This window comes from Eumetopias jubatus, unplaced genomic scaffold (assembly GCF_037043125.1).
Source record: "Eumetopias jubatus isolate StellerSeaLion01/CBP00866 unplaced genomic scaffold, mEumJub1_p1.0 scaffold_10, whole genome shotgun sequence".
NCBI classification, from domain to species: Eukaryota; Metazoa; Chordata; class Mammalia; order Carnivora; family Otariidae; genus Eumetopias; species Eumetopias jubatus.
Window position 1 is genome coordinate 72,018,442 of NW_028274816.1, and position 22,930 is coordinate 72,041,371.

Consider the following 22,930-nt stretch of genomic DNA (forward strand, 5'->3'; position numbering starts at 1 on the left):
AACTTGTTATCGCGGGAGCCCATGTGAGTCGAGTATAAAGAGTTTAAAGAAGGCTTTGACTGATAACATGGTCAATTGACCCAAATTGGATTATTAAGAAGGGAGCTGGGGCTATTAGAGGTTCCCCCTTGTGTTTGGGGATGATGTTGAGAAAGGGGCTGCAGTCTAATCCTGGGACGGCTGATGCAGGCTGGCCCAGAGCAGAATTTTCTGCGCGGACCTCTCTTGCGGTTTGAAAAAGCAATCCCCCCGGAGAACTATGGAAAATTCTTTGGCTTTGTGACAGGGTTAATGTCAACAAAAGAATCCCAATTATATACCTTATTTTCTATCATTCCTGATTTTGAGGCTTATAGCTTTTGGAATTGCTTCATTTCTGACGAATTTACAAATGCAAAAGTATTGGTTCAACAAGTCACATTTCCAATGAGATGTGCTGACCTCTTAGCATTAGGGTTCAAATCCTATGAAGGGACTTCACCTCTGTTAAGAACAGTTTCATTTTGGGGGGAGATAATCTAGTATAAATTCCCTTGCACTAGGGAGAACTTTTTATATTGATTTTTTTTTTTTAATCAAAGGACAGCCAGGAAGCAAAAAGTGAAGAGAAGATGTAATAAAAGTTATAGACACAGAGCGAATAGGGGGGGAAAAAAAGAAAATGTAAGTAGCCACATAAGGGAAACAAAAATAGGGGGTCCCAAGAACAGAGCCTCACCCATTACATTGCCTCCGTGAAAAAAGGCAAATGCAAAATTTAAATTAATTTAGTGGAAAATTCTGAATGGAAAGAAGGAAGCTGAACAGAGATCTGGGAGAACAGGCAAAAGGGGAGGAAACAGTAAACACCTTGGAGAAGAGAGATCGAAACTTGACATTGAAGGTGAATCATTCAAGTGGGCAGCACTGGGACCCAGACAGAGGGACTCTGAATGCAATTAAGAAAGGAACTAAGGGAGGATGAAGGAGACAGGGGTCCTAGAGACTGAGGTGTGTCGGCGAAGTCTCCAGGAGTTCTGCCCTAGATAAAGTCTCCAGCAATCAAACATGTGAATTAGTCCAGATTCTTTCGCTCACTGTCTCCCCCATGACAATCGTGTACCTTCTCATTCCCAAAGTATCTTTGTAGTTAGTCTGTCTGACACACACTGAGCGGGCCCCCTGGATGGCCACAGTCTAAAATAAACAGTGGCGCAGAAGACACCATGATAGTGCTTGGTTCTAATCGCCAAAGGCTTTCATGGTCCTTGTTACTTGCTATCAGCAGCCACTGAGCTGAGAGTCATGCCTGGTCCAATAATCCCTTCCTTGATAGGAGGTAGGTTTCCCAAGTAAAAGCTGTAAATCTTTGTCATTCCTCCTCCAGACTTCCAGCTCATTAGAGCAATTAGAGATGCACAGAGCATATGATAACAGATTATCCACCACCATGGCCCAGTTGCTATCTGACCACACCACTGGGGATGGGGGTGGAGCGGGGGGACAGTTCCAGGGATTCCAAGCCCCGAGACCATCAGTGGGATGGATGTCGGAGTCATGCAGCTCAGGCAACGTGAACGATGGAGGGAAGTGAATAATGCAGAGACCTTTTTAAGGATTCAGTCCTACGTCCTCCTTCCTGCAGGAAAGGAGCCAAGATGCAAGACATCTTTCCCCAGGGAGGAGGAGGGAAGAAGCCCAGGAAATTGATTCTGAATCCCCAAAGGGAGAGAAGACTAAATCTCCTGTGATGTGTTGATAGAAGGCATACCTGCCCGTTTCACCACTCTGTCTCCCAGGCACCCAGGATGGGGAGCTCGGAGTCCTCTCTTACATTCCTCCTGTGGCTTTCTCGCTTGCCAGTGCCTATAAACTCTTATATGGTAACGTCGGCCACTCTCTCCAACCCCAGAGTCCCAGCCTTGGTTGAGCGTCACAATCTCTGATCGGAACTCACGCCATTGCTTTGTGACCGATACCCCTGCTTCATCCCCCCCGCCCCCATTCTCCTACCAGCTCATCCTTCATGCTGATGTCTTCCGAAGACAGAACTTTCTTCCCTTCTCAAGTAACCTGGAGAGTAGGGCTCCTCTTCTGTTACTGAAATCAAGACCACTGTATTCTGGCATCCAAGGCTTTCCATAATCTGGCCCCACATACGTTTCCACTGTGCAGCTCACAGCTCTCCTTCGGATACAGTCAACTCCAGGCTAACGATTGTCCTCAGCTTCCTGCACACACACCAGGTTTTCCTGTGTCTCTGCTCTGCTTTGCCTCCTTCTGGAGCTGTCTGACCAATATGGTAGCTCCCCGGCTCACCCCATGCTAGTTTGAATTGACATGCACCGTAAGGGAAAAAATACACCAGATCCTAAAGACTTAATTAGGGAAGAAAGCAAGCAAAATATCTATCTCTTACGTGTTGGCCTGAGATGTGCCATAAGATTTCAAGGTCTTCGTACAAAAAAAATAATTGTGAAAATACCTCACTAATAATTTTTATAGAGATTACATGTAGAAATGGAAATGTTTTGGATATATTAGGCTAAATACAGCATATTATTGCATTTAATTTTACCTCTTTTCTTTTACTTGTTAATTCAGCTACCAGAAATGTTTCCATTCCTTGTGTGGTGCTCTCATGTGACTTGTATCATATTTCCACTAGACAGCGCTGATCTAGAATGACCACCGTCCCTAACTCCACACATGCCGTCCAATCCGGTCTTCAAAGCCCAGATTGAACCTATTGTGCATTAAGCTTCGCACAACCCACAGAGGCCAGAACAGATCATTCTCTCCTCTGAAATTCCATAAGTCTCCTCTACTCTCTTATCATCCGTCCCTTGTACATTATAATTATCTCTGTCTATACCTCCCTATAATACACCACCAGCCCTTCAAAGGCAAGAGCTACTTCTGCTTCATGTCCCAGTTTCAGTGTTGCCTGGTGATGGAGAGCATCTGTTTCGACACCAGGCAGACTCAGGTTTGAATATTAATTCCGTGGTTTGCCAGCTGTGTGATGCTGGCTCAGTTACTTAACCTCTCTGGACCTGGTTTCCACATTATCAAGCGAGAACAATAGCAATGCCTGTTTTATAAGGTTGTAGTGAGGGTTAGTGAAATGATACAGATGAAGCACTTGGCATGGTGCTTGGCATAGAGCAACTTGAAAGGAAATGGCCATAGTTACTATGATGCCCTTACCCCTGGTGTTGGTAGGGTACTCCAGAGAAACAGAATCAGAGAATCAGTGATACATACCTGTGTGTATGTGTCAATGTATAGTTATATTAATTTATACTTATATAAAGTATACTTATATACCTATATTTATTACCTATAAAGAGAATTTTACATCAGGAATTGGCTCATATGATTGCGGGGACTGGCAAGTCTGAAACCTGTGGGGCAGCCGGCCAGCCGGAAAGGTAAGAGTTAACGTTGCAGTCTTGAGTAGAATTATCTGGGGCGGGGGGAACATCAGTTTTTGCCTTTGAGACCTTCAACTGACTGGATGAGGCCCACCCACATTATAAAGAGTAATGTTGTACTGGGGCGCCTGGGTGGCTCAGTCGTTGAGCGTCTGCCTTTGGCTCAGGTCATGATCCCAGGGTCCTGGGATCAAGCCCTGCATCGGGTTCCCTGCTCCACGGGAAGCCTGCTTCTCCCTCTCCCACTCCCCCTGCTTGTGTTCCCTCTCTTGCTGTGTCTCTCTCAAATAAATAAATAAAATCTTTTTTAAAAAAAAAGAGTCATGTTGTACTCAGAGTGTACTGATTTAAATGTTAATGATATCTAAAAACAAAAAACAAAAAACCAACCCCCCCTCAATAAAACAACCTTCACAGCATCATCTACATTGGTGTTGGACCAAGCAACTGGCCATCACCATGGCTTTGCCAAGTTGCCACATAAAATTAACCATCACACCCATCGGAGAACGCGCTATTTCTTTTTTTTTTTTTAAGATTTTATTTATTTATTTGAGACAGAGAGAATGAGAGAGAGAGAGAGCATGAGAGGGGGTTGGGTCAGAGGGAGAAGCAAACTCCCTACTGAGCAGGGAGCCCGATGCGGGACTCGATCCAGGGACTCCAGGATCATGACCTGAGCCGAAGGCAGTCGCTTAACCAACTGAGCCACCCAGGCGCTCTGTGCTATTTCTTAAACACGTTAATGAAGGTTTGTTTTTCTCACACCTCAGATCCTTAGATCAGAGAATGAAGTTCATTAACCTGCTGCTTCCCGATCCCCAAACAATCTGTGCAGGGGTTGTGTCAATCAACAAATACTGCCTTTATTGAGTGCCTACGATGTACTGCCAACTGCTCAAAGTGATGGGGGGTGGGGTGAAGAAAGCAGGAGGGGCTTACGTTCTAGTGGATGGAAGCAGACAGAGAACACAAAACACCAGCCAATGAGACACTTCCAGGTACTGAAAAGCGCCAGGAGGGATGTACAGCAGTTAATGTGATAGGGCTGGGGACACTTCAAGAGGTGGTCACTTTGCTAAATGATCACAGTCAGTCCCTGTGAGGTGCGTTAAGTTGATGCCTGAATGTAGTCAAAGAGGCCATGCAACACAGGGACACAGAGCTGCACGAAGCACAGGGATTGTCCCAGAGCGCTTTCGAGTGTCCGGACGTCCCTGACACCACGATCACTGGCAACACTCCTACTCGCCCGCGAAACTTCCCCGGTGCCAACTGCTGAGGCCGCAGAGGCTTCCAGAGCTGTGGGAAAACGCGAGCTCCACCCGCACACATTCCCGTACACCCACCTCCTCTCTGCCTACCCTCTCGTGCTTACCTCTCAGCGGTCTGCAAACGTGCCTCCAGTCTGGAGCATGGATACGGCTGGCCTGGTGTGTGCATGAACATGCACGTGTGAATATGCGTGTGCATGTATGTGGGTGTGTGAGTAGATGGGTGTGGGTACGTGTGTGTGAGTGAGTTTGGAAATCCATGCATGAGGTATGTGTGCATGGGCATTTGTGGGTATGAGCGTGAGTATATGTGTTTGTGTGCATGAGCCTGCGTGTGTGTGTGAATGTGTGTGTATGAGCATGTGTGTGTCAGCATGCATGTGTGCGTGAATTGTGAGCTCTAAATGAAAACTTGATTCACTTTTCCCTAATCTTTAATCCTCGCTATCAGTAAAACCGGATGGTGCTCATTGATCCAGAAGGGGACCTGTTACTCAAGGCAAAGAAATGCCAGTGTCTCCAACAGGCTGTCTGGCAAAGTGGCCCTTGTCCACACCTGTAAAGGTCCTTTGAGTTGCCTAACATGCTAAAGGGAGCCAAGGAGCTTCTACTGAAAACCCTTGAGTTTGCCCACGGCAGGGGGAGGAGGTAGAAAGATATTACTGTTGAGGACAGACAAGCACCAATGTATGGCCAGGGTGCACCACCAAGTAATGGCCTGCATTTCTCTGCAAGCGACTTTTTGCTGCTTTCTTCTGCGGACAACATCTCAGAGGACTGACCGAAAGCCTTACATGCGTGTGGTCCCATGAAGTGCAGGTGTATGTTCACTATTTGGAGCTAGGATCCCACATTCAATACCCTGAGTGCACTCAGCTAACTTCTCAGCATCAAGTTTCCATTCCAATGTTATTTAACATTGGCTGTCCTAGGATAGAGCTTACTGCACTTCTGAAATCTTGCTTTCTCTTTAGTTGGTCTCAGTCTGTCATGTTCTAGAACATTCCCTTTGGGGGAAACAATTTCTCTTTGGAATTGGAAATAGTTGATGAGTTTTCACAATGTCGTAAGAACTTGCACTTGCATTCCCAGGTAATCCTAAAAGCCTATGAAGCTAAGGGAGGCAAGATAACTCTAGTAGCTGGATTCTTTTCATCAGAGATGAAAGAAACCCAACCTAAACTAGCCGAAACCTAAAAATGCTGTATTGCCTCAATAGCTGAAAAGTCCCGAGACAGAGCTGGTAGATCAGGCAAGGCTGATCTGGAGTTTCCAAGGAGGACTCTGAGAATTTGTGGTCTTCTATCACTTGATTCCGCTTTCTTTTGTGTTCATTATATTTTCAGGCAGTGTCTCCAAAAGAGGTGGCAGAAAACACCACTGTCGCCCTAAGCTTGCATTGTCTAAATAGCTAGAAATCTGGGCAAAAAAGTAATGTCTCTTTTCTCAAAATTCCTGGAAAATTCCCATAGCTGATTCTCATCAGCTGGAATGGATCACATGACCATTCTAGACAGAGGACAAGGTCAGCCTCCCCAGGACCATACAGCCTGAGAATAGGGAAGCCCGCTTCCTCCAGAGGGATTTTGACAAACTTATTTTTAAATGTATCCACTCTCCTCCTCGAGATGAAGAGGAAGATTGACCGGGGAATGACTCCCATTCCAAGAACTGCAGAAAGGATTACACCTAGTATTTTAAGATATTTCACTATGCACATTTTTTTTAAAACCTAAATTCTTGGGGCGCCTGGGTGGCTCAGTTGGTTAAGCGACTGCCTTCGGCTCAGGTCATGATCCTGGAGTCCCGGGATCGAGTCCCGCATCGAGGGGGGGTCCCTGCTCAGCAGGGAGTCTGCTTCTCCCTCTGACCCTCTTCCCTCTTGTGCTCTCTATCTCTCATTCTCTCTCTCTCAAATTGACCGGGGAATGACTCCCATTCCAAGAACTGCAGAAAGGATTACACCTAGTATTTTAAGATATTTCACTATGCACATTTTTTTTTAAAACCTAAATTCTTCCATCTGGTCCCTTTGCTGGACACATACCCTCTTACCTTGCTATTCCCCTCCTACCCACACACATCTCCGTTCTGAAAATCACTACCAACAGCAAGTGAAGGATTTTAAAGCCTGGTTTCTGGGGAGGGATTGGGTGAGGCAGTGGGGCAAGGAGAATTAGCCTCTTTATAGGTTCTAAACTAGGGCGCCCAAGCTCAAACTTCTTTTCCAAATGTTTGTTCTGCAAAGCACTATTTCCTTAAGATTCAAGTAGGAAAAAAGTTTCTGTGATCAAATAAGGTTTGAAAAACATAGCATATTAAACGTTCCTCCTTAGAGACTCACAAATTAAAAACTCTGAGAAGTTCATCAAAAAGAAACCAGATTAACTCTCCTGATACACGATTTATCAAACTGATCTGTCCTCAAAATACTTTTCATAAGTGACACATATTGACATCTTCGGAATAAAATGATATATGTTGGGACATACTGGGCTGAGGAAGTTTCACAAAAGCCATAGACTTTTATCTTTCCATACCATCAATCAAGTTGGACAGTAGAATAAAGTCCTCTTGGAGATCCAAGTTCTCAAAAAAAGTACCTCCTGTGTACCTTTCATCAGGAAGCTATAGGAAGTTATGTGCCAAGCAAGGGAATAAAATGAGAAATGGGAAGACATCAATGTGAGAAGCAGGGGATTAAATTCATGAAAGAGAAGGAGACTCCAAGATGCATCAGCACATCAGTAAGAAAGGCAACCAGTCCAGGCTGGAGCAGATCAGATGTTTCCTGGGGAGATTTGTTCAGAAAGATGAAATTGCTAGAATATCCTCGATGCAGCATCTAACTTTAGGGGTAAAGTTAGAATATTGGACAAGTTTGAAATAAGTAAAAAGCAAGAAAAAGTTATAAAGGAATACAATTACTAACTCCAGAGAAAGCAAAATATTGTAGAGAGAAAGAGCATATTGATCTCACCAAAATTAGGATGTAGGTTTTATATATGTATGTACAGAGAGGGAACATTCTAATAATGTCTCCAGTCCTGCATCCTTTCCTGTACCCGTGCCCTTTTACCCAGTAACCTTGCAGTTGTCACATAACCCAACCTGGGCAAAATGACCTAACCTGTGTCTTGATCTTGAGATCAACCATGTGGCTTGCTTTGGCCAATGGGATGTTACCAGAGACTTCAAAGGGGCTTTCTCTCTTGTGTCCCTACCATTTCCATGAGATCATGCTGAGGGCAGCCTGCTAGGGATGAGAGTCCCATTGTGGAGAGCCTGATTGCCCCATTTGCCCAAATTACTCTGGCTGAATCCAGTCTAGACTAGCCAATCCCAGTCAACATCCAGACACAGGAGAGAGCTCAGTCTAGACAAAAAGAACTGCCTGACTGATCTGCAACTGAGGGAACTATACATGATTTTTGCTTTATGCCACTGGGGATTTGTGCTCCATTTTTATGTAGCATTTTGTGGCCATAGATAAGTAACACAGGGAAAATGGGGCTGGGAAGTGTACATGATGATGGAGGTGGGAAAAAAAAAGAGAGCTAAAAACTTTATCTTTCATAGGACATAGAAAGTCAATAGTAGTGCCTAAGATTTAAATAAAAAGAAGGAGAAGGAGGAAGAGGAGAAAAAATAAAAGAGGGAGAAAGAAAAGGAAGAAGAAGAGAAAGAATGCAAACATATATCACATAAAACATGTAAAGCTGAAGTAGCAGCCTTGGTGAAGGAGAAATAATGGTGAGAAGGGTGAGAGAGAGTTTTCCTACTTAACTCTTTCATCTATGTGGATATATACAGTTAATAAAAATTCATGTAAAAGAAATTTTTAAAAATAAGGACACAGGGAGGAGTAGGAGACCTGGATTTCGTCTGGTCTCAGGAATTCAGCTGAATAGGGATCAAACCATTCTGAACACCTACGAACTCAACAGGAGATCGAAGAGGAGAGTAGCAACAACTCTCTGAACAGAGAAGCGACCACTTACTGGAAGGTAGGACGTGCGGAGAAGTGAGTCCGAGGCGATATTCGGGAGGATAGACGGCGGGGGAGGGGGCCCCCGTCGGCCGCTTCTGGCAAGTGCTAGAGCCGCGGGGCACAAAATCGGACCTTTTAGAAGTCGGCTCCGCGGAGGGACGTCGCTCCAGTGGCTAAGCGGGAGGTGGAATCCTCCCGGGACAGTGTGGTCTCAGGACCCTCGGGGTCACAGAAAGACCGGGGAGCCTGAGTGCGCCAGAGCTCCCAGGGATCGGAGCGGGGAAGCCGGCTGCAGAGACGGAGCCGAGGCGCGGGCGCTCAGCTCGGGGTGGCCATAAACTGTGATCCGCGGCCCAGTCAGGCGACTGCTCCTGCAGCAGGGACCCAACAGGTGACAAAGCCGGAGAGACTCCCCTTCCTCCCCCAGGAGGAGCGGCGCGGGAGTGCACCGCAGGGATCTGCTGGGTTTGGAGACTCCACACGGGGTCGGGTGCCAGAGACAGAAACGCTCGGTCACAGGCCAGGTGAGCACGGAGTGCGGCCGGAGACCGGGGACAAGGGAGTGACTGCTTTTCTCTGGGGACACACTGAGGAGCGGGGCCCCGAGTTCTCAGCTCCCCCGGGTGGAGATTGGGAGGCCACCATTTTTGCCCTGGTCCTCCAAAGCTGTACTGAGAGCTTGCAGGGAACAAAAGCTCCTGAGAGCAAACCCGAGCAGCTTGCTTAGCCCGGACGGACAAGGGCGGGGCAATTCCGCCTCCGGCAAAGACATTTGGAAACCACAGCAACAGGCCCCTCCCCCAGAAGATCAGCACGAACAGCCAGCAAGCCAAGACCAAGTTTACCGATCAAGGAGAACGGGAGAACTCCAGCGCTAGGGGAATACTGCACATAGAATTCATGGCTTTTTTTTACCATGATTCATTAGTTCATCAAAGTTAATTTTTGTTAACTGTTTTTTTTCTTTTTCTTTTTCCCTTTTTCAACCAACATCTTATCAATCTCTTTTTTTAAAAAAATTTTTTTTTATTTTCATTTTTAGAGTCATATTTTATCCCTTCATAGTAGTTACCCTTATTTTTGGCATATGTATATAAGTTGTTCTCTCTTTAAAATTTTGAGGTGCAGTTTCTTCTGACAGATAAAAATATACCCTAAATCACTAGTGTATGTCTCTGTTCTAGTCTCCTGCCTGATCACATTCTCTCCCTTTTTTCTTTTTTTTTTTTAAATCCTCTTTCTTTTCTCAAAAAACTTCTTATCTTATCAAGTCCTTTTATAAAGTCTTTTATAATTTTCATCTTTACAGTCATCTTCTATCCCTTCATTGTATCAACCCTTATTTTGTACATATATGTCTTTCTTCCTTTAAAATTTTAGGAGGCACTTTTTTCTAACAGACCAAAATACGCCCAAAATCTAGTGTGTGGCACTGATCTATGCGCTAGCCTGATCATATTTGATCACATTCTGCTTTTTTTTGTATTGTTCTGTTTTTGTTTTTATCTTTTTTTCTTTTTTTTTCTCTTTCTTTTTTCTTTCTTTCCCTTTCTTTTCCCCTGGTTTCAGGTCTTTTCTGATTTGTATACAGTATATTTGCTGGGGACGTTGTAAACCTGTTAGCATTTTGTGCTCTCATTCATCTATTCTCCTCTGGACAAAATGACAAGACGAAAAAAATCACCTCAACAAAAAGAACAAGAGGTAGTACCGTCAGCCAGGGACCTACTCAATACGGACATTGTACGATGTCGGACTTAGAGTTCAGAATCATGACTTTAAAGATACTAGATGGGCTTGAAAAAAGTGTGGAAGTTATTAGAGAAACCCTCTCTGGAGAAATAAAAGAACTAAAATCTAACCAAGTCAAAATCAAAAAGTCTATTGATGAGGTGCAATAAAAAATGGAGGCACTAAATGCTAGGATAAATGAGGCAGAAGAGAGAATCAGTGATATAGAAGACCAAATGATGGAAAGTAAAGAGGCTGAGAAAAAGAGAGAGAAACAATTACAGGATCACGAGGGCAGAATTCGAGAGATAAGTGATTCGATAAGACGAAACAACATTAGAATAATTGGGATCCCAGAAGAAGAAGAAAGAGAGAGAGGGGCAGAAGGTATATTGGAGCAAATAATAACAGAGAACTTCCCTAATGTGAGGAAAGAAACAGGCATCAAAATCCAGGAGGCACAGAGAACCCCTCTCAAAATCAATAAAAATAGGTCAACACCCCGACATCTAATAGTAAAACTTACGAGTCTCAGAGACAAAGAGAAAATCCTGAAAGCAGCTCGGGAGAAGAGATATGTAACCTACAATGGTAAAAATATTAGATTGGCAACAGACCTATCCACAGAGACCTGGCAGGCCAGAAAGGACTGGCAAGATATCTTGAGAGCAAAAAATGAGAAAAATATACAGCCAAGAATACTATATCCAGCTAGGCTCTCATTGAAAATAGAAGGAGAGATCAAAAGCTTCCAGGACAAACAAAAACTAAAGGAATTTGCAAACACGAAACCAGCCCTCCAAGAAATATTGAAAGGGGTCCTCTAAGCAAAGAGAGAGCCTAAAAGCAGCATAGATAAGAAAGGAACACAGACAATATACAGTAACAGTCACCTTACAGGTAATACAATGGCACTAAATTCATACCTTTCAATAGTTGCCCTGAATGTAAATGGGCTAAATGCCCCAATCAAAAGACACAGGCTATCAGATTGGATTAAAAAACAAGACCCATCCATATGCTGTCTGCAAGAGACTCATTTTAGACCCAAAGACACCCCCAGATTGAAAGTGAGGGGGTGGAAAACCATTTACCATGCTAATGGACACCAAAAGAAAGCTGGGGTGGCAATCCTTATATCAGACAAACTAGATTTTAAAACAAAGACTGTAATAAGACATGAGGAAGGGCACTATATCCTACTTAAAGGGTCTATCCAACAAGAAGATCTAACAATTGTAAATATCTATGCCCCGAACATGGGACCAGCCAATTATATAAGGCAATTAATAACAAAAGCAAAGAAACACATTGACAACAATACGATAATAGTGGGGGACTTTAACACCCTCCTGACTGAAATGGACAGATCATCTAAGCAAAAGATCAACAAGGAAATAAAGACTTTAAATGACACACTGGACCAAATGGACTTCACAGACATATTCAGAACATTCCATCCCAAAGCAACGGAATACACATTCTTCTGTAGTGCCCATGGAACATTCTCCAGAACTGATCACATCCTAGGTCACAAATCAGGTCTCAACCGGTACCAAAAGACTGGGATCATTCCCTGCATATTTTCAGACCACAATGCTTTGAAACTAGAACTCAATCACAAGAGGGAAGTCGGAAAGAACTCAAATACATGGAGGCTAAAGACCATCCTACTAAAGAATGAATGGGTCAACCAGGAAATTAAAGAAGAAGTAAAAAAATTCATGGAAACCAATGAAAATGAAAACACAACTGTTCAAAATCTTTGGGATACAGCAAAGGCAGTCCTGAGAGGAAAGTATATAGCAATACAAGCCTTTCTCAAGAAACAAGAAAGATCTCCAATACACAACCTAACCCTACACCTAAAGGAGCTGAAGAAAGAACAGCAAATCAAGCCTAAACCCAGCAGTAGAAGAGAAATAATCAAGATCAGAGCAGAAATCAATGAACTAGAAACCAAAAGAACAGTAGAACAGATCAACGAAACTAGGAGCTGGTTCTTTGAAAGAATTAACAAGATTGATCAACCCCTGGCCAGACTTATCAAAAAGAAAAGAGAAATGACCCAAATCAACAAAATCATGAATGAAAGAGGAGAGATCACAACCAACACCAAAGAAATACAAACAATTGTAAGAACAAATACGAGTAACTCTATGCCAACAAATTAGATAACCTGGACGAAATGGGCGCATTCCTAGATATGTATCAACCACCAAAACTGAACCAGGAAGAAATAGAAAACCTGAACAGACCTATAACCACTAAGGAAATTGAATCAGTCATCCAAAATCTCCCAAGAAACAAAAGCCCAGGGCCAGATGGCTTCCCAGGGGAATTGTATCAGACATTTAAAGAAGAATTAATACCTATTCTCCTGAAACTGTTCCAAAAAATAGAAATGGAAGGAAAACTTCCAAATTCATTTTATGAGGCCACCATTACCTTGATCCCAAAACCAGACAAAGATCCCATCAAAAAGGAGAATTACAGACCAATACCCTTGATGAACATGGATGCAAAAATACTCACCAAAATACTAGCCAATAGGATCCAACAGTACATTAAAAGGATTATTCACCACAACCAAGTGGGATTTCTCCCTGGGCTGCAAGCCTGGTTCAACATCCACAAATCAATCAACGTGATACAATACATTAACAAAAGAAAGAACAAGAATCATATGATCCTCTCAATAGATGCAGAAAAAGCATTTGACAAAGTACACCATCCTTTCTTGATCAAACCTCTTCAGAGTATAGGGATAGAGGGTACATACCTCAATATCATAAAAGCCATCTATGAAAAACCTACAGCGAATATCATTCTCAATGGGGAAAAGCTGAGAGCTTTTCCCCTAAGGTCAGGAGTGCGGCAGGGATGTCCACTCTCACTACTGCTATTCAACATAGTATTAGAAGTACTAGCCACAGCAATCAGACAACAAAAAGAAATCAAAGGCAGCCAAATCGGCAAAGAGGAAGTCAAACTCTCACTCTTTGCAGATGATAGGATACTTTATGTGGAAAACCCAAAAGACTCCACCCCAAAACTGCTAGAACTCATACAGGAATTCAGTCAAGTAGCAGGCTATAAAATCAATGCACAGAAATCAGTGCCATTCCTATACACCAACAACAAGACAGAAGAGAGACAAATCAAGGATTCGATCCCATTCACAATTGCACCCAAAACCATAAGATATCTAGGAATAAATTTAACCAAAGAGGCAAAGGATCTGTACTCAGAAAACTAGAAAATACTCAGGAAAGAAATTGAAGAAGACACAAAGAAATGGAAAAACGTTCCATGCTCATGGATTGGGAGAACCAACATTGTGAAGATGTCAACGCTACCTAGAGCAATCTACACATTCAATGCAATCCCCATCAAAATACCATCCACTTTTTTCAAAGAAATGGAACAAAGAATCCTAAAATTTCTATGGAACCAGAAGAGACCCCGAATAGCCAGAGGAATCTTGAAAAAGAAAAGCAAAGCTGGCGGCATCACAATTCTGGACTTCAAGCTCTATTACAAAGCTGTCATCATCAAGACAGTATGGTACTGGCACAAAAACAGACACACAGATCAATGGAACAGAATCGAGAGCCCAGAAATGGACCCTCAACTCTATGGTCAACTTATCTTTGACAAAGCAGGAAAGAATGTCCAGTGGAAAAAGGACAGTCTCTTCAACAAATGGTGTTGGGAAAATTGGACAGCCACATGCAGAAGAATGAAACTGGACCATTTCCTTACACCACACACAAAAATAGACTCCAAATGGTTGAAAGACCTAAACGTGAGACAGGAGTCCATCCAAATCCTAAAGGAGAACACAGGTAGCAACCTCTTCAACCTCAGCCGCGGCAACTTCTTCCTAGAAACATCACCAAAGGCACAGGAAGCCAGGGCAAAAATGAACTATTGGGATTTCATCAAGATAAAAAGCTTTTGCACAGCAAAAGAAACAGTCCACAAAACCAAAAGACTACCGACAGAATGGGAGAAGATATTTGCAAATGACAGATCAGATAAAGGGCTAGTATCCAAAATCTATAAAGAACTTATCAAACTCAACACCCAAAGAACAAATAATCCAATCAAGAAGTGGGCAGAAGACATGAACAGACATTTTTCCAAAGAAGACATCCAAATGGCCAACAGGCACATGAAAAAGTGCTCAACATCGCTTGGCATCAGGGAAATCCAAATCAAAACCTCAATGAGATACCACCTCACACCCGTCAGAAGGGCTAGAATTAACAAGTCAGGGAACGACAGATGTTGGCGGGGATGTGGAGAAAGGGGAACCCTCCTCCACTGTTGGTGGGAATGCAAGCTGGTGCAACCCCTCTGGAAAACAGTATGGAGGTTCCTCAAACAGTTGAAATTAGAGCTACCATTCGATCCAGCAATGGTACTACTGGGTATTTACCCCAAAGATACAAATGTAGGGACCCGAAGGGGTACGTGCACCCCAATGTTTATAGCAGCAATGTCCACAATAGCCAAACTGTGGAAAGAGCCAAGATGTCCATCGACAGATGAATGGATAAAGAAGAAGTGGTATATATACACAATGGAATATTATGCAGCCATCAAAAGGAATGAGATCTTGCCATTTGCAACGACGTGGATGGAACTGGAGGGTGTTATGCTGAGTGAAATAAGTCAATCAGAGAAAGACATGTATCATATGACCTCACTGATATGAGGAATTCTTCATCTCAGGAACAAACTGAGGGTTGCTGGAGTGGTCGTGGGTGGGAGGGATGGGGTGGCTGGGTGATGGACATTGGGGAAGATATGTGCTATGGTGAGCGCTGTGAATTGTGTAAGACTGTTGAATCACAGATCTGTACTTCTGAAACAAATAACGCAACATATTTTAAGAAAAAAGAAAAAGAAGAAGATAGCAGGAGAGGAAGAATGGAGGGGAGTAAGTCAGAGGGGGAGACGAACCAGGAGAGATGATGGACTCTGAAAAACAAACTGAGGTTTCTGGAGGGGAGGAGGGTGGGGGGATGGGTTTCGCCTGGTGATGGGTATTGAGGAGGGCACATTCTGCATGGAGCACTGGGTGTTATGAACAAACAATGAATCATGGAACAGTACACCAAAACAAATTATGTAATGGATGGTGATTAACATAACAATAAAAAATTTAAAAAAAAGAAACAAGACCCATCGATATGCTGTCTGCAAGAGACTCATTTTAGACCCAAAGACACCCCCACGTTGAAAGTGAGGGGGTGGAAAACCATTTACCATGCTAATGGACACCAAAAGAAAGCTGGGGTGGCAATCCTTATATCAGACAAACTAGATTTTAAAACAAAGACTGTAATAAACAATGAAGAAGGACACTATATCCTACTTAAAGGGTCTATCCAACAAGAAGATGTAACAATTGTAAATATCTATGCCCCGAACATGGGAGCAGCCAATTATATAAGGCAATTAATAACAAAAGCAAAGAAACACATTGGCAACAATACGATAATAGTGGGGGACTTTAACACCCCCCTGACTGAAATGGACAGATCATCTAAGCAAAAGATCAACAAGGAAATAAAGACTTTAAATGACACACTGGACCAAATGGACTTCACAGACATATTCAGAACATTCCATCCCAAAGCAACGGAATACACATTCTTCTGTAGTGCCCATGGAACATTCTCCAGAACTGATCACATCCTAGGTCACAAATCAGGTCTCAACCGGTACCAAAAGATTGGGATCATTCCCTGCATATTTTCAGACCACAATGCTTTGAAACTAGAACTCAATCACAAGAGGAAAGTCGGAAAGAACTCAAAATACATGGAGGCTAAAGAGCATCCTACTGAAGAATGAATGGGTCAACCAGGAAATTAAAGAAGAAGTAAAAAAATTCATGGAAACCAATGAAAATGAAAACACAACTGTTCAAAATCTTTGGGATACAGCAAAGGCAGTCCTGAGAGGAAAGTATATAGCAATACAAACCTTTCTCAAGAAACAAGAAAGGTCTCCAATACACAACCTAACCCTACACCTAAAGGAGCTGGAGAAAGAACAGCAAATAGAGCCTAAACCCAGCAGGAGAAGAGAAATAATAAAGATCAGAGCAGAAATCAATGAGCTAGAAACCAAAAGAACAGTAGAACAGATCAACGAAACTAGGAGCTGGTTCTTTGAAAGAATTAACAAGATTGATCAACCCCTGGCCAGAATGACCAAAAAGAAAAGAGAAATGACCGAAATCAACAAGATCATGAATGAAAGAGGAGAGATCACAACCAACACCAAAGAAATACAAACAATTATAAGAACATATTATGAGCAACTCTATGCCAGCAAAGTAGATAACCTGGAAGAAATGGGTGCATTCCTAGAGATGTATCAACTACCAAAATTGAACCAGGAAGAAATAGAAAACCTGAACAGACCTATAGGCACTAAGGAAATTGAAGCAGTCATCCAAAATCTCCCAGGAAACAAAAGCCCAGGGCCAGATGGCTTCCCAGGGGAATTCTATCAGACATTTCAAGAAGAATTAATACCAATTCTCCTGAAACTGTTCCAAAAAAAAGAAATGGAAGGAAAACTTCCAAACTCATTTTATGAGGCCTCCATTACCTTGATCCCCAAACCAGACAAAGACCCCATCAAAAAGGAGAATTACAGACCAATATCCTTGATGAACGTGGATGCAAAAATTCTCACCAAAATACTAGCCAATAGGATCCAACAGTACATTAAAAGGATTCTTCACCACGACCAAGTGGGATTTATCCCTGGGCTGCAAGGATGGTTCAACATCCGCAAATCAATCAACATGATACAATACATTAACAAAAGAAAGAACAAGAATCATATGATCCTCTCAATAGATGCAGAAAAAGCATTTGACAAAGTACAGCATCCTTTCTTGATCAAAACTCTTCAGAGTATAGGGATAGAGGGTACATACCTCAATATCATAAAAGCCATCTATGAAAAACCTACAGCGAATATCATTCTCAATGGGGAAAAGCTGAGAGCTTTTCCCCTAAGGTCAGGAAAGCAGCAGGGGTGTCCACTCTCACCACTGCTATTCAACATAGTATTAGAAGTCCTAGCCACAGCAATCAGACAACAAAAAGAAATCAAAGGCATCCAAATTGGCAAAGAGGAAATCAAACTCTCACTCTTTGCAGATGATAGGATACTGTATGTGGAAAACCCAAAAGACTCCACCCCAAAACTGCTAGAACTCATACAGGAATTCAGTCAAGTAGCAGGCTATAAAATCAATGCACAGAAATCAGTGGCATTCCTATACACCAACAACAAGACAGAAGAGAGACAAATCAAAGAGTCGATCCCATTTACAATTGCACCCAAAACCATAAGATACCTAGGAATAAATTTAACCAAAGAGGCAAAGGATCTGTACTCAGAAAACTGTAAAATACTCATGAAAGAAATTGAAGAAGACACAAAGAAATGGAAAAACATTTCATGCTCATGGATTGGAAGAACAAACATTGTGAAGATGTCAATGCTACCTAGAGCAATCTACACATTCAACGCAATCCCCAAAAAATACCATCCATTTTTTTCAAAGAAATGGAACAAAGAATCCTAAAATTTGTATGGAACCAGAAGAGACCCCAAATAGCCAGAGGAATCTTGAAAAAGAAAAGCAAAGCTGGCGGCATCACAATTCCAGACTTCCAGCTCTATTACAAAGCTGTCATCATCAGGACAGTATGGTACTGGCACAAAAACAGACACATAGATCAACGCAACAGGATAGAGAGCCCAGAAATGGACCCTCAACTCTATGGTCAACTTATCTTTGACAAAGCAGGAAAGAATGTCCAATGGCAAAAGACAGTCTCTTCAACAAATGGCGTTGGGAAAAATGGACAGCCACATGCAGAAGAATGAAACTGGACCATTTCCTTACACCACACACAAAAATAGACTCCAAATGGTTGAAAGACCTAAACGTGAGACAGGAGTCCATTAAAATCCTAAAGGTGAACACAGGTGGCAACCTCTTCGACCTCAGCCACGGCAACTTCTTCCTGGGAACATCGCCAAAGGCAAGGGAAGCCAGGGCAAAAATGAACTATTGGGATTTCATCAAGATAAAAAGCTTTTGCACAGCAAAAGAAACAGTCCACAAAACCAATAGACAACTGACAGAATGGGAGAAAATATTTGCAAATGACAGATCAGATAAAGGGCTAGTATCCAAAATCTATAAAGAACTTATCAAACTCAACACCCAAAGAACAAATAATCCAATCAAGAAATGGGCAGAAGACATGAACAGACATTTTTCCAAAGAAGACATCCAAATGGCCACAGGCACATGAAAAAGTGTTCAACATCGCTCGGCATCAGGGAAATCCAAATCAAAACCTCAATGAGATACCACCTCACACCCGTCAGAATGGCTAAAAATAACAAGTCAGGAAACGACAGATGTTGGTAGGGATGTGGAGAAAGGGGAACCCTCTTACACTGTTGGTGGGAATGCAAGCTGGTGCAACCGCTCTGGAAAACAGTATGGAGGTTCCTCAAAGAGTTGAAAATAGAGCTACCCTACGATCCAGCAATTGCACTACTGGGTATTTACCACAAAGATACAAATGTAGGGATCCGAAGGGGTACGTGTACCCCAATGTTTATATCAACAGTGTCCACAATAGCCAAACTGTGGAAGGAACCAAGATGTCCATCGACAGATGAATTGCTAAAGAAGAAGTGGTATATATACACAATGGAATATTATGCAGCCATCAAAAGGAATGAGATCTTGCCATTTGCAATGACGTGGATGGAACTGGAGGGTGTTATGCTGAGTGAAATAAGTCAATCAGAGAAAGACATGTATCATATGACCTCTCTGATATGAGGAATTCTTAATCTCAGGAAACAAAATGAGGGTTGCTGGAGTGGTGGGGGTTGGGAGGGATGGGGTGGCTGGGTGATAGACATTGGGGAAGGTATGTGCTATGGTGAGCACTGTGAATTGTGCAAGACTGTTGAATCCCAGATCTGTAGCTCTGAAACAAATAATGCAACATATTTTAAGAAAAAAGAAAAAGAAGAAGATAGCAGGAGGGGAAGAATGAAGGGGAGTAAGTCAGAGGGGGAGACGAACCATGAGAGACGATGGACTCTGAAAAACAAACTGAGGGTTCTAGAGGGGAGGAGGGTAGGGGGATGGGTTAGCCTGGTGATGGGTATTAAAGAGGGCACGTTCTGCATGGAGCACTGGGTGTTATGCACAAACAATGAATCATGGAACACTACATCAAAAACTAATGATGTAATATATGGTGATTAACATAACAATAAAAAATTAAAAAAAAACACAATGTAAGTCTATCTTCCAGACCCAAATGGCGCAATAATCAAGATTGAAAAGAGTCCTAAGCTTTCATTAAAGATACACCTTGTACGTCATGATTTTAGGAAACAAAGGGTGAAAAGATCATCCAAAACTTTGAAAGAAAGAATAAAACAATTTCCCCACCAAGAATGATCAGACTAATATCCAAATGCTCCTCAACATTAGTAGAGGCTAGAAAACAATTATGAGATATTTTCAAATTTCTTAAGAAATGTGATTTTCAACTAAGCCGAATCAGTGATCAAACATAAAGAGTAGATAAAATAGTGATCCACCATAAAAGGTCCCAGGAAAGGGAAAACATGGGAAACAGAATCTAGTGGAACCAATCCAAGAGAACAGTGACAGGAAATCCGGGCCTAGGAAATAAGTAGTTCAGATAGTGAACAAGAACATAAGCCCTCCCTCCCCCCGAGATCTGAGGGGCAAATGAAACCAATATAATATGTGATTGGGTGGAGGGAACAGAAAAAAACGAAGATATAGGAAAGGTAAATGATACAAGAAAAAAGTGAGAGGCAATTTGAAATCCAGATAAGACAAAAAGTACAAAAAAGATAGTATGGTTATAGGTACCTGGTTTCAGGGCGAATAATATTTGCGTAGTTACAACAATGTAAACATTGTTTTTCCACTTTCCTTTTTGAGAATCGACTTGTAGATAAAGCATAAACAACACAATTACATTTCTGGAATAGAATGTAAGTGGAATGAACGTCAATTTGGTAAAAATTTAAATTATAGGTGGCAAAAATAAATAAATAAATAAAATATAGGTGGCAGAATCCGTGAGGCAGAGATGGAGAGGAGAGGTAGCGTTTGAGATTAGCAGCACAAATACCTTTATTTTACTCAAGGAAGAGTTTAGATATATTGTCTGTAACTGATGGGACCATAAACAAATTTGTATATATGGTATAAATGTAAAGAATAGGGAAGAAAGAAAAAAGATGATCTTAAAATCTGGGAAAAGAAGAAGAAAAGGTAAGAGTGGGAAGGCATTATGAATGAGCTAAGCCTCACCTATATAGTCCAAAGTCAAAATATAATGTCTAAAACTGAAACTTTTGTATTGCAGTATAAGCATATTATTATAGATACCAAGGAAATGGCTTAAGGAGTTCAAAGCTGCTCTGAGAAAAAACAATTTAAGTTCAGAAAAGATGGAACAGGATATCATGTTTCTGTCATGTATAAACCCTTCAAACACTTTAATTCTTTATTCACATGGAGAAATATATACATGCATATATATAAATATATATATAATCATATATATATTACTCCAATAAATAAATTTATTTTAAAGAAATTCAACTCAATTCAAAAAACCATAGCTCCCCTCTGCTTTGTTCTGCTCTTTACTTATGTCTAATCTGAACTCAGCTCACAGTTCAAGAACTGGGGGAAGAGGGTGTCCTTCACCCAGACCCTTGACTTCCCCCAACCTCCAGCCCCGACTAAGGTCTGGCTGGCTAGGGCCGAGATTCCAAGAGGGAGCCAGGGAAAACTCTGCAGATAAGGTATTCATACTGAGTTTGAGATAGGCAAAAAGGCCTAAATGAGAAAGAACAGCACAGCAAGTGACCAAATGTTCTGGCAAATGTAACAGCATGAAACATCCTCACACCATGCCATGCAAATTAAAAAAAAAAAAAAAAATGCCAAGCAACTCTGAGTAGCTTTAAGACCCACTTTATGTCACCCCCTAACTACCTACTGTAGACAGCTTTATCTTTAAAAATATGCCATAAGGTCTCTACTTACATAAAAAGATGTCTGCAGTCTAAGTTTTTATTTTTTTATTTATTTAATGTTTTTATTTTTAAAATTCCGTTTTAGTTTGTGAATGTTCCATACGAGCTTAAAATAAATACGTAATCAGCAGTTGTTAGATGCAATTTTCTATGTATGTCAATTAGGTCTGTCTTATTAATCATGGTTTTTAAATCCTTTATGTCCCATTTGGCCACTGAGATCATTTGAGATAGGTTCTGGGTCACTTCTCATTTGTCTCTACTTCTAGAGCACAGCCACTCAAGGCTACAACCCTGCGCTAGGTGATTCATCAGTGCCCCCATCCTTAGTGTTGAGAAAGCCAGTCTCATGCATGCTGTTTTTCAGTCCCTGCAGAGTCACATAAAAGTGGTCTTGTGCCTAAAAAAAAATTGCCTTACAGGGGGATCAGCAGCCTTGAGTCTGGGCGGGGCAGAGTGCCTTGTTTGAGAATATCCTTCCCTGTTCCAGGTTCTTTGTTCTGATTGAGTGTGTTTCATATGGCACCTATCTATCCCCACTGCTCGATCTATTCCTGGCAGAGAGAGAATACAGTCCTTCACCTGCGGACCATTATCTTTCATCACCTGTGGGACAAGACCTTTTGGCCATGGGGGACCCACACTCACGATCTAGCTCTGTCTCTTGTCTATGTAGAGAAAGCACTCTTCAAGCCAGTGCTGGTGTGAGTCACGTCTTTCTTGATGACCCCGGTAACTGCAGACCATGGGTTGACCTCCTGGGACTGCTGCTCCCAGGGCGGGCAACAGGTATCACATCCTGTTATTTAGCATGTTCTGGACTCTGATTTGTGTTCCTTACCCAAGCAGAGCTGCCAAAGGTTTTCCTTAGTTCTTATCTACCATTCCCAGGATCATCAATGCCTCCAAAGGAAAACAGCCCCACATAGCAATCTTGCCTCTGGATTTCTGTCTTCTTTCTGTCTTGTTAATTCTCTGATGGCTGCAGGAAGACTTTTTTCTTCATATTTGTCTGGCTTTTGTAGATGTCCGCTAATAGAGAATTGATTCAAATGACCTCATCCATCATTACTGGAAGTAGAAGTCCTTGATTAGAGATGTTACTTACTTTTTCACTGTACTCCATATTGTCCAAATCTTTTACAATGAGAATGCATTGTTCTTTGATTCCTTTATAATCCGGGGAGGGGAGCCTTGTTTCATTTACAAAAGATAACATTAGTAAAAGAGAATCCCAAGAAACCCCAAACTCTAGGACTCTATTCTATACCTATGAGACTGTATTTTTAGTCCATAAACGTCCAGTCAGCCTTCAATGGGATGAGCTAGTGGGCATGTGAGGGAAGAGTTCTTGC